At 40.1% G+C, this 15,074-nt stretch overlaps 1 protein-coding gene across 14 annotated transcripts in view; it reads right to left on the reverse strand.

Moving 5' to 3' along the window:
• Nucleotides 1-11,649, reverse strand: part of ESCO1 (establishment of sister chromatid cohesion N-acetyltransferase 1) — an 82,663-nt gene extending 71,014 nt beyond the window's left edge. For 7 of the 14 annotated variants that reach the window (XR_004620339.1, XR_002144449.2, XR_004620340.1 and 4 more), the window contains exon 1: nucleotides 11,223-11,649. The gene's annotated coding sequence lies outside the window, so the exon portion shown is untranslated. Of the gene's footprint in view, nucleotides 1-8,101; nucleotides 8,296-10,774 lie in introns of all 14 variants that reach the window. The other 7 variants (XM_034642752.1, XM_034642754.1, XM_011236199.3 and 4 more) reach the window with 4 other exon arrangements.
• Nucleotides 11,650-15,074: the final 3,425 nt, after the last annotated feature.

Raw genomic sequence — 15,074 nt, forward strand, 5'->3', positions numbered from 1 at the left:
TCTCACTCACTTTCTTTCTCAAATAAATAAAATATTTTAAAATAATTAAATAAATATACAATTCTCAAATTAACATACGTAGTCCCGTAATTGACAAATACAAGGAAAAATGGAGAAATCCAAAATCATAACTGAGACACTTAGACACACTCTTCTCAGCAACTGATAAAACAAGCAGACAAAAAAACAAAACAACCCCCACTAATTATACAGAATATCTAAACAAGACAATTTTAAAGCTGACTTAATGGACACGCATACAGTATTTTCCCAACAACTGCAAAACACATTCTTTTCAAGCACATATTGAACACTTACAAAAATGACCCCAAATATAGGACCTAAAGCAAGTCTCCACAAACATCTAAAAAATGATACCATACAGGTTTTCTGATCACAATGCAATCTGCTAGACATGAATAATCCCAAAACTCTAAATAGAAAATACCCACATTTGGAAATTAAGAAAATCTATTCTACATGGCATAAGAAATATACTTAAAAAAAAAAAATTAGATAGGTGAACTTACCATACCAGACATCAACAATTAATAAAATCAATAAAGCCATAGTATTGTGTTATACTGATTCAAAGACAGACAAATAGAACAATGGAACAGACCAATGACACAAAGCAGAATGCCTGGTCAACTGGTTTATGATAAATAGTACAAAGCTGGGAAAATAGATTTTTAAAAGAAACAGTGCAGGAACAAATAGAGGAGAAAAAAGTAAAAATGGATCCCTACTTCATACCATATACTAAAGTCAACGCCAAACAGCTTGATTATAGACACAAAATGTGAAAGATGAAACAGAACTTATAAAGGATTAGTATGCAAAATTATATTTTTTTAAAATCCTACAAATCAATGAAATGGCCAACTGAAGGAGAAAAAAAAAAAGACAAGAAATTTGAACAAGGAGGAGGAGAAAGAAATCCAATAGGGCAATGGACAACCACCACAATGGCTAAAATTTTAAAGTTAGAGAAGACAAAGTGTTGGTAAGAATGTGGGCTAAAGTGCTGCTGGTGGCAGTATCAACTGCACAAACACTTTGGAGAACAGGCCAAAAGAGCAACGAATCTGTAATGAAATAGATGGCTGACAAATCCCAAAACGAAACTTGAGGCTAGTGGGGATGTACAAAGAAAAGCGACTGGACTTCATTTTGAGAATGAAAAATATTACTGCCAGGCATGACATTTGGGAGACAAATTGCCCTAGCATCTTAAAAAATTAGGCAAAAGAAACGCAAGGTAGGGACGCCTGGGTGGCTCAGCTGGTTGAACGTCTGCCTTTGGTTCACGTCATGATCCCAGGGTCCTGGAATCAAGCCAGGCATCAGCCCCTCATCTGTCTCCCTGCTCAGTGGGGAGTCTGTCCCTGCTTCTCCCTCTGCCTCTGCCCTTCCCCCTACTGGTGCTCACTCTCTCTCAAATAAATAAATAAAATCTTAAAAAAAGAAAAGAAAGGCAATTATTAACTCCAAGTAATAAAAAGGGGAGGGGAATACAGTTACAGAAGAATACTTAGCTCAGCAGTAAACAATATTTACATAATTATAACACCACTCACTAGTGGCTTAACCAATAACTGAAACAGAACTCTTTTTTTTTTTTAAAGATTTTTTATTTATTTATTCGACAGAGATAGACACAGCCAGCGAGAGAGGGAACACAAGCAGGGGGAGCGGGAGAGGAAGAAGCAGGATCTCAGCAGAGGAGCCTGATGTGGGGCTCGATCCCACGACGCTGGGATCACGCCCTGAGCCGAAGGCAGACACTTAACCGCTGTGCCACCCAGGCGCCCCTGAAACAGAACTCTCTTAAGGGGATATAGGGAAGAAAGTAAGAGAGCTGAATTTTTAGCAGCTACTGCGTATTATTAAATACAGCAGCTATTGCATACTACTAAAAATATGGAGCTAAATATTAAGAGTAACAGCTAGAAGAATAAAAGTGTAGCTTCTGAGGCGCCTGGATGGCTCAGTCGTTAAGTGTCTGCCTTCAGCTCAGGGCGTGATTCCGGTGTTCTGGGATCGAGCCCCCATCAGGCTCCTCCGCTGGGAGCCTGCTTCTTCCTCTCCCACTCCCCCTGCTTGTGTTCCCTCTCTCGCTAGCTGTCTCTCTCTCTGTCAAATAAATAAACAAAATCTAAAAAAAAAAAAAAAAAAAGTGATAGCTTCTGGAGAAAGGTAGTAGGAGATGGGGAAAGGTTAGGGGTGGAATGATATTTGTCACTGTAAGGCTTTTAGTGCAGTTTGGCTTTAAAAACACACAAGATTTACTTTGAAAATTTTGAGAAAATTCTCCAATCTTACTGCATTTCTGTCAATGTATCCTGGCATTCAATAGGTCTGCTTTATTGACATATAGTTTTTTTTAAATTTAGAGTGTACAATCTATTTTAAAATCTCACCGAAATTAAAGTTCTGAAAACTATTTCTCCCAACTGACTCAATAAGTCAAAGAAATCAGAACAGATTTTTTTAAGTCTAGAAATGCAAGAGAATATAATTCAAGTACAAAAAAATTAAATAGGAATACTACCCAGAGAGAGATTTTTATTGGGCTACTAAACATCTGAAACTTTAACATCTGAACTCCTAATCTTGCCTCCTAAACAAAGCTTCCAAAGGATTTTCCTCATCTCAGTAAATGGCAAGTTCATCCTTAAGTGTCTGAAATAAAACTCCAGAATCATCCCCAATTCTTCCCTTAAACTTATATAATCAATTCATCATCAATAAATCCTGTCTATCTTCAAAACACATCCAAAATCTGACCACCTAGAATCTCTACCATTACCACCCAGGTCCAAGTCACCATTACCCCTCACCTGGATTTTTGCCAACAGCTTCCGAATTCCTAACTCTGCCTTTAGCCTTGTTCCTCCCTCCCTACCTCCTCCTGGCTTCAGCATCTCCACAAACAGCCACAGTGATCTTTTAAAACTTAAATCAGGCTCTGTTATTTCTCTGCTCAAAACCCTTCAGTGACTTCTTATCTCAGAGTTAAAAGCAAAGGCTCAACGTTAACTACTACTTCCTAGTTTTTTCCCTACTCACTCTGCTCTAGTTAGGTTGGCTCCCTTGCTATTATTTCTTGGATGCATTAAGCATATTCCCACCTGAGGCTAAAAAGTGTCCCAAAGGGAAGAGCTCTCCCTTCAAAGAACTGATACATTTTTTTTAGTTCCAGAATGCAGTAAAAGATAAGTTACCCAAAATAATACAAAAATTTGTTTTACTACCAAAAGTAGTGTACACACACATGCACCACACACACTTCATATACAGAAAGAATATGAAAAGCTTAAATTAAAGCAAATTGGCATTTTTAACAACATGAGCATAGCCAAATGGTCTACCACTACCAAGTACAACTGATAAAATACAGATGATTGATTGAATTTTAAGAATTCTATTAATAGAGGGCATCAACCAAATAAAAATAACTACTCTATCACATCAATGTAACCCCTCACCAGAAAAACACTTCATAAAATAAAACAACCTTAGGACTATTTTACCCAATCTGTTCGTGGTATTTCAAACATCACTGGAAACTTCTAGCCATCTCAAAGTGCAGTTAACTCCACCAAAAGATTTACCGTAGAATCCAATTCAGTACACCTTTCAATTCCACCCTCAATTCTAAAAATCAAATATTCTTCAGACAATAAGAAATGGCCGCTGAGAGGAAAAATCACCCCTATTTGAGCATTTGGCTTACCCTGTTTTAATTCCTCTAGCAGTAGTGTCTGCTACATAAGCCAAAGGCTGGAGCTGCACTATTCTCATCAACCTTCTGAGTCCTGCACTGTGTTCAAGTTTCTGTAAGGCCTAGTGTTTGGTGATTCCTGCTCTGTTCTTCCACAAAATTTGGCTCTATAAATGGAGTCTTCTCTTTCTTATTTCTCTGTGTATTCTGCCAATTCATTCACCCATGATTTAAGGTAATCCAAGTATTTCTCACATTCTAAAACACCCCAAAAATACTTACAGATTAAAAAACATTTTAAGTAACATAAAGTTTAAACTAATTACTGCTAACCAAAAAGATAAAAAATGTCACAACTGAAGCAACAATAGACCATTAACAGAGAATGCAACAGAAAACACACAAAATAATAACACAAGGTACTCCCCCTAACAAATTTTTCCAAACATTCAAAGCTTTAGCTATTACACAAATGGCTCCAGAACATGTGGGTAACATGCTCATCAACTCATTTTAAGTGGCATATATGGTTGGGGATCAAAACTTTAGTAACAACAAAACTAAAAAAAATACTATACACCCCAATCAATAATTTTAGCAACAAGATAGCCACTATGAACAAGTAACATTTATCCTAAAAAGCAGAAATACCACTGTAAAAATTATTTTCAGAATTAGTCATATTTTTTTTAATTTTTTATTTATTCATTTGAGAGAGAGAGAGACAGCCAGCGAGAGAGGGAACACAAGCAGGGGGAGTGGGAGAGGAAGAAGCAGGCTCCAGAGGAGGAGCCTGATGCGGGGCTCGATCCCAGAACGCTGGGATCACGCCCTGAGCTGAAGGCAGACGCTTAACGACTGAGCCACCCAGGCGCCCCTTAGAGTTAGTCATCTTGATAGAAAAACAAATCGTAAAACTGCTGTAATTTCCTCAATAGACTGGTAACAGTGATTCAGTAAAATTCAACATTAGTTCAAACTCTAAAAAAGCTTGACATGGTGGCACCTAGCTGGCTCAGTTGGTAGAGCATACGACTCTTGATCTCGGGGTCATAAGTCTGAGTCCCATGCTGGAGGTTAGAGTATACTTTAAAAAAGGAGGGGATGCCTTGGCTGGCTCAATCAGTATATTACAAGAATACAACTCTTGATCTTNTGAACTTTGCATCGGAATCCGGGGATGTACTGTATGGTGACTAACATAATATAATAAAAAAAAAAGATTAAAAATCTTCAGAAAAAATAAAAAAAAAAAAAAAAAAAAAAAAGCCAGGCATGGACAACTTTAATTTTTAAAATTCTCTTCCTCTACCAACCTCTTATAAATTAACATTCCCCAAGGTATTGTCCTCTCATTATAAAAGACACTCAATAGATAATTTCTTCTATACACATACTTCCAATTACTACCTGTAAGCTCTTAAGATACAAATTCATATCCCCAAGAAAATCTCCACCCCCTAGTGCTACTCAGATACCCAACAGCCTACTGGACATCTCTATCCTGATTTCTTAAAGGCACCTTAAACACAACTGTCATTCTACTATGTTCATCCTCCACAATTTATTACACCACAATCCACCCACATCAGGAAAACAAAGCCAAAAAAAAAAGACAATCTATATAATGACAGCAATGATGAAAAAGCAGCATTTACATTACAAAAATACCCAAAACAGCCCAAATGCCAAAAAAAGGAAAAATAAAATGCCAACACAGAATTCTGATAATCTGGGTGCCTCAGTCGGTTAAGCACCTGCCTACAGCTCAGGTCGTGATCTTGGGTCCTGGGATCAAGCCCCAAGTCAGACTCCCCACTCCGCAGGAGGTTTGCTTCTCTCTCTCTCCCTCTGCTCTTCTCCCTCACCCTGCTCATGCTCTCTCTCTCCCTCAAATAAACAAAATCTTTAAAAAACAAAAAAAAGAATTTTGATAATCATCAGAAATAAAAGGTATACAAACTGCATAAATATAATTTTCCAAGAAAAAGATAGATGAATGTGTCATATACAGCTGTGCTAACAGAGAAAACACACTAAAAACATATTAAAACATAGACAGTGGGAAAGATAAGAGATGAAAAAGCACACAAAGAATGAAGGAATACTTTTACATTTTACTCACATGTTTACACAATGTTTGCATCTTTCACATCAAAAATGGACATACCTATCCACTATGAAATAAAAAAAATACTGTTTATATCTATGTAAAATATCTTATAAAGCTCGAAAGTGAATCTGAATACATCTACACCATAACTTGTACATAAATATTCATAGCAGCTTTATTTGTAATAATCAAAAAATGAACAATCTAAATGTCCATCAACTGATAAATGGATAAACCAAACGTGGTATACGCATGTAATTGTTAGTCACAGACAAGAATGAAGTATTCATACAAGCTACATGGATTAACCTTAAAAACATTATGCTAAGTAAAAGAAGCTAGTCACGAAAGGCCACATGTTGTATGATTCAATTTATATGAAATGTCCAGAACAGACAAATCTATAATAACAGATAGATTGGTGGTAGTAAGAGGCTAGGAAGAAAATGAAATGAGAAGTGACGTACTAGTATAGGCATGGGGCTTCTTCTTGGGGTGATAAAAATATTCTAAAATTAGACATTGGAGGGGCACCTGGGTGGCTCAGCCGGTTAAGCATCTGCCTTCAGCTCAGGTCATGATCCCAGGCTCCCTGCTCAGCGGGGAGTCTGCTTCTCCCTCTTCCTCCCCCCATCACCCCCAACTCCCGCTCATGCTCCATGCTCGCTCTCATGCACATTCTCTCTCTCTCTCAAATAAATAAATAAATAAATAAATAAATAAATAAATAAAATCTCTAAAGTCAGATGTTGGTAATGGTTGCATAATTCTGTTAATATACTAAAAACTACTGAACTCTCTTAAGGGTAGGTTATATCTCCATAAAGCAGTTACTGAAAAGTGAATATGAAAAAAAGATTTTAATATGCACCCAACTTTTAAAATAAGCCTAAATTTGTCTTCTGAAAATTATCTATTTTTGTTCTTGAAAAAAGTCTCTCTTAGGGTGCCTGGGTGGCTCAGTTAGTTAGGCATCTGACTTCTGCTCAGGTCATGATCCCAGGGTCCTAAAATGGAGTCCCAGGTTGGACTCCTTGTTCGAGGAGCCTGTTTCTCCCTCTGCCTGCCAGTCCCCCTGCTTATGCCCTCACGCACTTTCTCTCTCTGACAAATAAATCTTTAAAATAAATAAATTAATAAATTTCAAATTTCCATGTTAACAAGATTATCTTTTCAAATTCCCTAGTATTTGTTTTATTCAGTAACTGAATTTTCTGAGCTGAATGTTCTAAGACTATCTTTTTTACACACTGACAGATGCTGAGGTTAGGCATATTCCCTACCCTCAAAAACCTCACAGAAAAGCTGTTTAAGTACTATATATCCTTTAAAATGGAACTATATTGTGACTCTTGACCTCTCAGGGTGGTGATTTTCAAGACCCACATTGGGACCTGGAGCTTACTTGAAATTAATTAATTAGTTAATTAAAAAAATAAACAGATAGATAGCGCCTGTCTGGCTAAGTCAGGAGAGCATGCAACTCTTGATCTCCAGGTGGTTAACTTCAAGCCCCATGTTGGGACCTGGAGCTTACTTAAAAAACATAAAATAGGGGCGCCTGGGTGGCAGAGCAGTTAAGCGTCTGCCTTCGGCTCAGGGCGTGATCCCGGCATTGTGGGATCGAGCCCCACATCAGGCTCCTCCGCTATGAGCCTGCTTCTTCCTCTCCCACTCCCCCGCTTGTGTCCTCGCTCTCGCTGGCTGTCTCTATCTCTGTCAAATAAATAAATAAATAATCTTTAAAAAAAATATATCTGGGAGCTTTTAAAAAAAAACATAAAATAAAAGTAAAATAAAATAAAATGGAACTATATCTGCATTATAAATAACATATCAGAAAGACTGTACTATCTGTAGGAAAAATAAATAAATTATATTTGCCTTTCTTTTAATCATCACTAAAGATGATACAAAAGAAACATTTCCTAATATAAAGTCCTTAGAAGGGGCACCTGGATGAGTCAGTCAGTTAAGCATCCGTCTTCAGCTCAGGACATGATCCCAGGGTCCTGGGATGGAGCCCCTATTGGGTTTCCTGCTCAGGGGGGAATCTGCTTCTCCCTCTCTCGCTCTGCTTCTCCTGCTCCCTATGTCCCTCCCCCTCTGCTTGTGCTCTCTCTCAAATAAAATCTTAAAAAAAACAAAAAAAAAGGTCCTTAGAAGAGCTCTTGGCACATAAGTGTACTAATAATTAGTTATAAGAATTAATATTACTGATAAATATTTTTATAAAAAGCATAAAAAAAGAAAATATTTACCTTAACTTCTCCTGGTTTCACTTAACTACTTGACAACTTCATTTCCGTATTATCATTATCCCTTTCAGCTTCAGTAACTACATTAATTCTAAACTACTGAATTATTTACATTAAGGCAATAGTTCTCAAGGTGTGATATGGGGACTGTGGGGATTCCAGAGATCCTTTCAGGGGGTTCATTAGATCAAATCATTCTGGAACAAAAGATCAAAATGCAAAACAGACCAATGAATTTTAACACTGTACAGAAAGTATATACAGGTAATTTCAGATTCCACATTTCAACTAACCTTTAAGAAATTACCACTTGTTGAGTTTTGTTGTAGAATCAAAGAAGAATATCACAATTATCTGAAAAGATTATTAAAATACTCCTCCCAACATATATGTGAAGCTTAATTTTCTTCATATACTTCAACCAGAACAACATATAACTGAATGCAAAAACTGACAGAAAAATCCAGCTGTCTTCTAATCAGGCCAAATATTAAAGAGATTTACAGAAATGTAAAACAGTTGCCATTCTTTCATTAAATTTTTTTTGTTTTGGAAAATAGTTGTTTTTCTCATAAAAATAGTTTATTAGCTATTTTTTGAGGCACCTGGGTGGCACAGCGGTTAAGCGTCTGCCTTCCACTCAGGGCGTGATCCCGGCGTTATGGGATCGAGCCCCACATCAGGCTCCTCCGCTATGAGCCTGCTTCTTCCTCTCCCACTCCTCCTGCTTGTGTTCCCTCTCTCGCTGGCTGTCTCTGTCTAATAAATAAATAAAATCTTTAAAAAAATAGTTTATTAGCTATTTTTAAATGAATTGATATATTTAAATTAACTTAGAAGACAATAATTACCAATAGATATAAACCATATAAACAAAAGCTACTTGGAGTCCTACATCTTTTTTAAAAGTGTAAAGGGATCCTAACCAAAAAGCCTGAGAACCACTTCTTTAAAGTAATACTTTATATTAATACTCCACTTTTATTTACATTGAGTTTTCATCTCTGTGAATCTCACATATGCAGCCATAAATGTTTAAAGTAAGCTGAAGATAGCAGAGGACACAAATCTTGCTTTCTTCAGATATACTATAATGCAGTTAAGCATAAGATATAACCCCCTCAAAAAAGAAAAAAGGATGGTCAAGTTAACAGAATTATCCATCTGCCAAAAGTAACTACAGTAGTATGATACAGCTGTAATATAGAACTTATGCAGAAATAGAGCCAAAGAACTTTCACTGTGCCAAGAAAAAGATGCACAGAAAAATCTGGGCGGCTGAAGGGGTAACAAAGTCCTTAAGTGAATTACCTACGATAACAATTTTACTGGAGGGGATTTCAAACTACCATTTAAACTTCTGATCATCTTCAATAAAGGTTAATTATAGAACTCTACATGGAACATAAATCTGCCCCCAAAAAGTCATGGAAAAATATTTATTAAAAAAAACATTTTGAATTGTGCGATGCTAGTTACCTTCATTATTACAATAAATGCAATCAGACTGTGCTGTAATAAATTACCAAGCTAAAAAAGGCCTTCCAGCAATGGGGGGTAATGGCATTCATTAATTAGGGCCCTTTTCCCTTCCCTTTCGAAGCATAATTTATAGATTTAAATGCTTAGCACAAAACCTTGTGTGAGTCTGATGTTTAAAAAAATTATTGTTCATTACAGAATTATGATACTAATCAATGGGAAATGATAGCAAATTTTCCTGAGCCAGGATGATTAAGGTGAACAGAAGCTCATAAACCAGGGCAAGTTTTGTTCTAAGAAGGGTACTTCCAAAGTCACATATCTAACCTAAGGGACATATAACTGCATTCTGCCTAAAAGGGTGTCAGAGTTTTCTCATTTCCTCACATAACTCTAGGCCTGAACTTGCAGCTTCCAAATTAAACGCTTTTTAAGCACTTTTCATCCTACTCTCCTAATTTCATAGTGAGAATTTTTAAGTTCAAATTAAAAAGTTACATTGTCGTAGATACCCTACGAAAAGCAGAAACTAAGGACCCCATAAAAAAAGCCATTGACTATACCAGAGTTCACTGCAACCAGGTTTTAAATTGAAATCCGTATTACCCAGCTTTTTAAAAATTAAAAGTGGGGGGAAACAAAACCGACCCACATCTTACTATTCCACCAAGTAGCACTCTTTTATTGGTTTTTGTGAAGGCTAATTATCTATTGAAATATCATGTGATAATACTAGTTACATACTGTGTACTGCAATTACTTCCTGCTGAAAGAATCCCATTTCAACTACCTGAAGGTTCACAGTACTTCTCAAAGCACAACGATTTAACTCCTTCCTCCTCCCCCGCTGCGCTCCCGACTCCCCACCCCCCAAAACACAGTACCTGCAGCAGGGTTTCCAGAAGTCAACATTTAGAGGTGGGGGTGGGGAAGTGAGGGCTGGGGGTGGGGAGGTGAGGGCTGGGAGATGGGGAGGGGCTGGGAGATGGGGAGAGGTTGGGAGTGTGGGAGTGGGAGCGTTCTCTAATTTTTGGCTTCGCTATCCCATTCTGCCAGAGTAAAACAAACCCCGTTGTAAATAATCTTATGAACTGTGACAAAAACAGAGGACCCAATTCCCTTCTGCTCGCATCTATCCCTCTAAACTTCACTATGGCCCTCAAAGCACGCATTTCTACTCCACAGCAGCCTTACCTGTACCCGGACTTTCAGGTCCAACCTGAATTACTCCATGACCATGGACCCAGGCCACTGCTCCCCTCCAAGATCCCCACATCACACACCGGAGACTGCAGAGGCCTCAAGGTTCAGGCCGGGTCAGCGGCCGGGGGAAGGCAGGGGAACAAGCCGCAGGAACCACCACTCGCGACGGCTGGTGGGGCTGGCTCCGGGAAAACGCAGAGAAGGAAAGACGCCGAGGGCGGAGATCAGGCCGGGGGTTACCTGCCGGCCAGCAACGACACCGCCCCACTAGTCGCAATGGCTACACGCCACCTCCGGGTTATCGATGCCCTCTCAGCCGTCTTGAGAGCCCTGGCCTGACCCGCGGTCCTCGGTCATGACCCCTTATTACCTATGCCTACCCAGCAGTGGCAGGTGATGAGGCGACCGGACAGCCGAGACGCGCAGGCTGATTGCCTACCTCAAGCGACAGTGTCTTCGGGCCGCCCACTCCCTCTCAGGGGCTCCAGGAGTCCGGACCAGAGGAGTAGGAAGAGGCGTACGATGCAAAACGACACAGAAGATGGGACAGGAAGGGGGGAGGGAATCGTCCAGCTCTCCAGAGAGGCTGGCAGAAAGGAGGTGGGGACGTAGGAGGCGCGACAAGCAGGCGGCGTGGACGGTCGGAAAGCTAGCCCACCTTCCTCACTCCTGGCCGAGGGTCCAACGCGAGCCAGCAGATCGCCTCACATCCGGGTATCAGAAGACAGCTGCTTCTGCCGCGACCGCCGCCTCTCCCGCGGCGCAGATACGCCAAACTTCCGGCGACGACGGCGACGCCTCGCCCGTCAGATGGGAGTTACCTGTGACCGTCTTGGTCGCGCTTGCGCAACGCTCCTCTTCAGCCGTCACAGGCTCAGCTGACGTGCCCAGAGGAGGAAGATGGCCGCCACGCTCGCTGCGTGTCGCGCAGTTTTTCACCCCGGCCGGGACGGCTGGGCGTCGGGGAAAAGCAAGCCAACGTACGCCCTCAGCGCAGGCGCGGTGGGAGGCCTCGCGTGCACGCACCGCGGGTGGGCACCTCGCCGGGAAGCGGCGGCGCCCCCCGGCGGCGGCCGCTGGCCCTTCCCTGGGATGTCTCCTTTAATAAAGCCGCCCACGCCCCCAACTGTGGTGGTTTTTCTTGTAAATGCTTCGCCGCTGGTCCCTCTGTGGGTTGCGGGTACTGCTCTCGGCGACCTCTATTTCAGGTACCTTTAATCTTTGACAGGGGCCAATATAAAGAAAAGGGGAGGCAATTGGCCCTTCTCTTTTCTTCCCTGCACTGCCCTCCATCGCTTCCAAAAATTCCAGGGCTTCACCTTATCCTTACACACTTTCCTCCTTGTGTGCGGGCGCACGGGAGTCGACAAGAAACTTAGTGTGTCCTACTAGATTTAGTCATGGCGGGTGTTCAGATAAAGCTTTGGCACTTAGAAGCCTCTAAAGATAGAACACAGGTTTCAGTAACTAGTATTCGTGGTTCCCACACGCTTGAACACGCTTGCTGTGCCATTCTTATTTGCAGAACTGTGAGATTAAGTAAAACCGGTACTCAAGCTTTTGAGAATCTGAAGAGAGATGATCATACGTGGGTTCTCCCCTTACTGACCTGTTTTTATGAAACTAAGTACGATCAAAATGTGCTCTAAGTTTATCAAGCCTGATGTCAAGCCTGATTTTCTGACAATACATCTTCCACAAAACTCTGCCGAGCTGCTTGTCAGTTTCGTCTGGAAAGAGTCTGTGGTTAAACCAAAACCAGGGGTATTGATGGGTGAGGCCATTGCCCACATCACCATACATTGTGTTACTTGGCAAAAACCTGCCTATGCCTCACCCCCATCCCCTGTTCCTGATATATATACTTTAATGGCATATGCCAAATGACTTTAATGGGGGGAGAGGGGAGACAAGTCAGGAGTAAACTGCAACCTGATTAAAGTGGTTTATGTACCAGACTATCTCACCTATATTTGCCTTCACCTTTAGACTGTCAAAGGGTGGGATTTCTTTTCCTGTGTAAACCATTTTATTTTTAGTAACTCAAATCCTGTGCACACACACAAATCATATTTACAAGTTTCCATTCCCACAAAATAGGCCTCTGCTTTTTTTTTTTTTTGAAAGATTTTATTTATTTGAGAGAGAGTGCAAGAGAGCAAGAGAGAGCATGAGCAGAGGGGCAGAGGGAGAAAGTGAAGTGGACTCCTTCCTGAGCAGGGAGCCGGATCTGATGGGATACTCGATCCCAGGACCCTGGGATCAGCACCTGAACCAAAGGCAGACACTTAACCGACTGAGCCACCCAGGTACCCAATAGGCCTCTGCTTCTGAGGAATCTATTCCACTCTACTTGTTGAATTGGCCACAGTCAGAAGCATAGGAATCTTTATAAATGCCATGCCATGCAAAATCATACGTACCTATTTTTGATATATAAGTAAATCATATTTGATGTATAATTCATGTCTGCAATTTATTCCAGGTTTTCTTTTCTAAAACCAAATATAGTCAGCTTCTTAAACATGCTGTGAAAGTATAAAATAGTTTGCTTTTATAATACCATATTATAAACATCAAAGTTGCTAAGAGATTAGATCTTAATTGTTCTTTTTTAAGATTTTATTTATTTATTTGACAGTGAGAGAGATAGCACAAGCAGGGGGACCAGCAGGCAGAGGGAGAAGCAGACTTCCAGCTAAGCAAAGTCCAAAGTGAGCCTGATCCCAGGACCCTAGGATCACGATGGAGCAGAAGGCAGATACCCAACCGACTGAGCCTCCTAGGCGTCCCTAGGTCTTAATTGTTCTTACCACAAAAAGGAAATGATAATTATGTGATGTGATGGAGGTGTCTGCTAAGATGATAATCATAACTGCAATCTATAAAAATATCTAATCAACTCATTATATGCCTTAAAGGTATACAGTTTTATAGGTCCATTATGTCTCAATAAAAATATTTATAATATAGTTTGCTTTTACGGGAAAAATAAACTTTCTTGGGCATTATTCTTTATCATTTTAAAAGATACCTCACTTCTGATTCATCAATGCCAGAAGTCTCAATTTGTAGTTTGATTAAATCTTAATTATCCTGTAATTTCATTTTTTAAAAAGATTTACTTATTTGTTTTAGAGAGAGAGGAAGGGCAGAGGGAGAGGGAGAAGAAGAGAAGCAGAGCCTGATGCAGGGCTCTATGCAGGGCTCAGTCCCACGACCCATGAGATTATGACCTAAGCAGAAATCAAGAGTCAGATGTCCAACCGACTGAGCCACCCAGGCACACTTGTAATGTCATTTTTGACAAAATTTGTCTTGCTTTCTATCAATAGTTTTCATTTAGAGCAGTCTGTCTACAAACTTTGGAATTTGGTTCATTTGATTTGGTTATCTACTAAAAGAAATCATAATCGATGAATAAATTATCTTGCTTGACTGAGCTTTCAAAGACTATACAAGCTCACACCAACCTGATCCCAGTAAAAAGGGCACGTTGTGCGCAACTCACTATTCTAGATACTGGGAATACAGAAATGAACAGAACAGATACAAACCCCTACCTTCAGAAGCACCTGGGTGGCTCAGTCAGTTAAGCATCTGCCTTTGACTCAGGTCATGATCCCAGGGTCCTGGAATCGAGCTTCACATCAGGCTCCTTGCTCAGTGGAGAGTCTGCTTTTCCCTCTCCCTCTTCTGCTCCCCCTGCTTGTGTGCGCTCTCTGTCAAATAAATAAAATCTTAAAAAAAAAAAACCAAACCCTGCCTTCGGACAGTACATTTTTCAAGTCAGCAAATAAATAGGTAAAAACAATTAAATGAAAAGAAGAAACAAATATGGTAATAAATAGGGTAGCACTAATCAAACTTTCTGTGATGATACAAATGTTCTATATCTGCACTGTCCCAAAGGGTAGCCATAGCCACACAGGGCTCTTGAGCATTTGAAATATGAGTATTGCAACTGAGGAACTGAGTTTTTAATTTTATTTAATTTTATTTTTTTGCCCATCCCCCACCAGCTTTAATTTTAATTGATTAATTTTTTAGAGAGAGAGAGAGCACATACGCAAGAGTGCATGCAGTGAGGGAGGGGGGAAGGAGAGAGAGAATCTTAAGCAGGCTCCATGCCCAGTGCAGAGCCAAATGAGGGACTCCATCTCCCAACTGAGAGATCATGACCTGAGCCTAAATCAACAGTTGGATACTTAGCCTACTGAGCACCCATGTGTCTCCTTAATCTTAGTTTCCACGGGCTTGTTAATATCATCATGGATTTTTTTTTTTAACT

The sequence above is a fragment of the Ailuropoda melanoleuca genome, chromosome 14 (assembly GCF_002007445.2).
Source record: "Ailuropoda melanoleuca isolate Jingjing chromosome 14, ASM200744v2, whole genome shotgun sequence".
Taxonomy (NCBI): domain Eukaryota; kingdom Metazoa; phylum Chordata; class Mammalia; order Carnivora; family Ursidae; genus Ailuropoda; species Ailuropoda melanoleuca.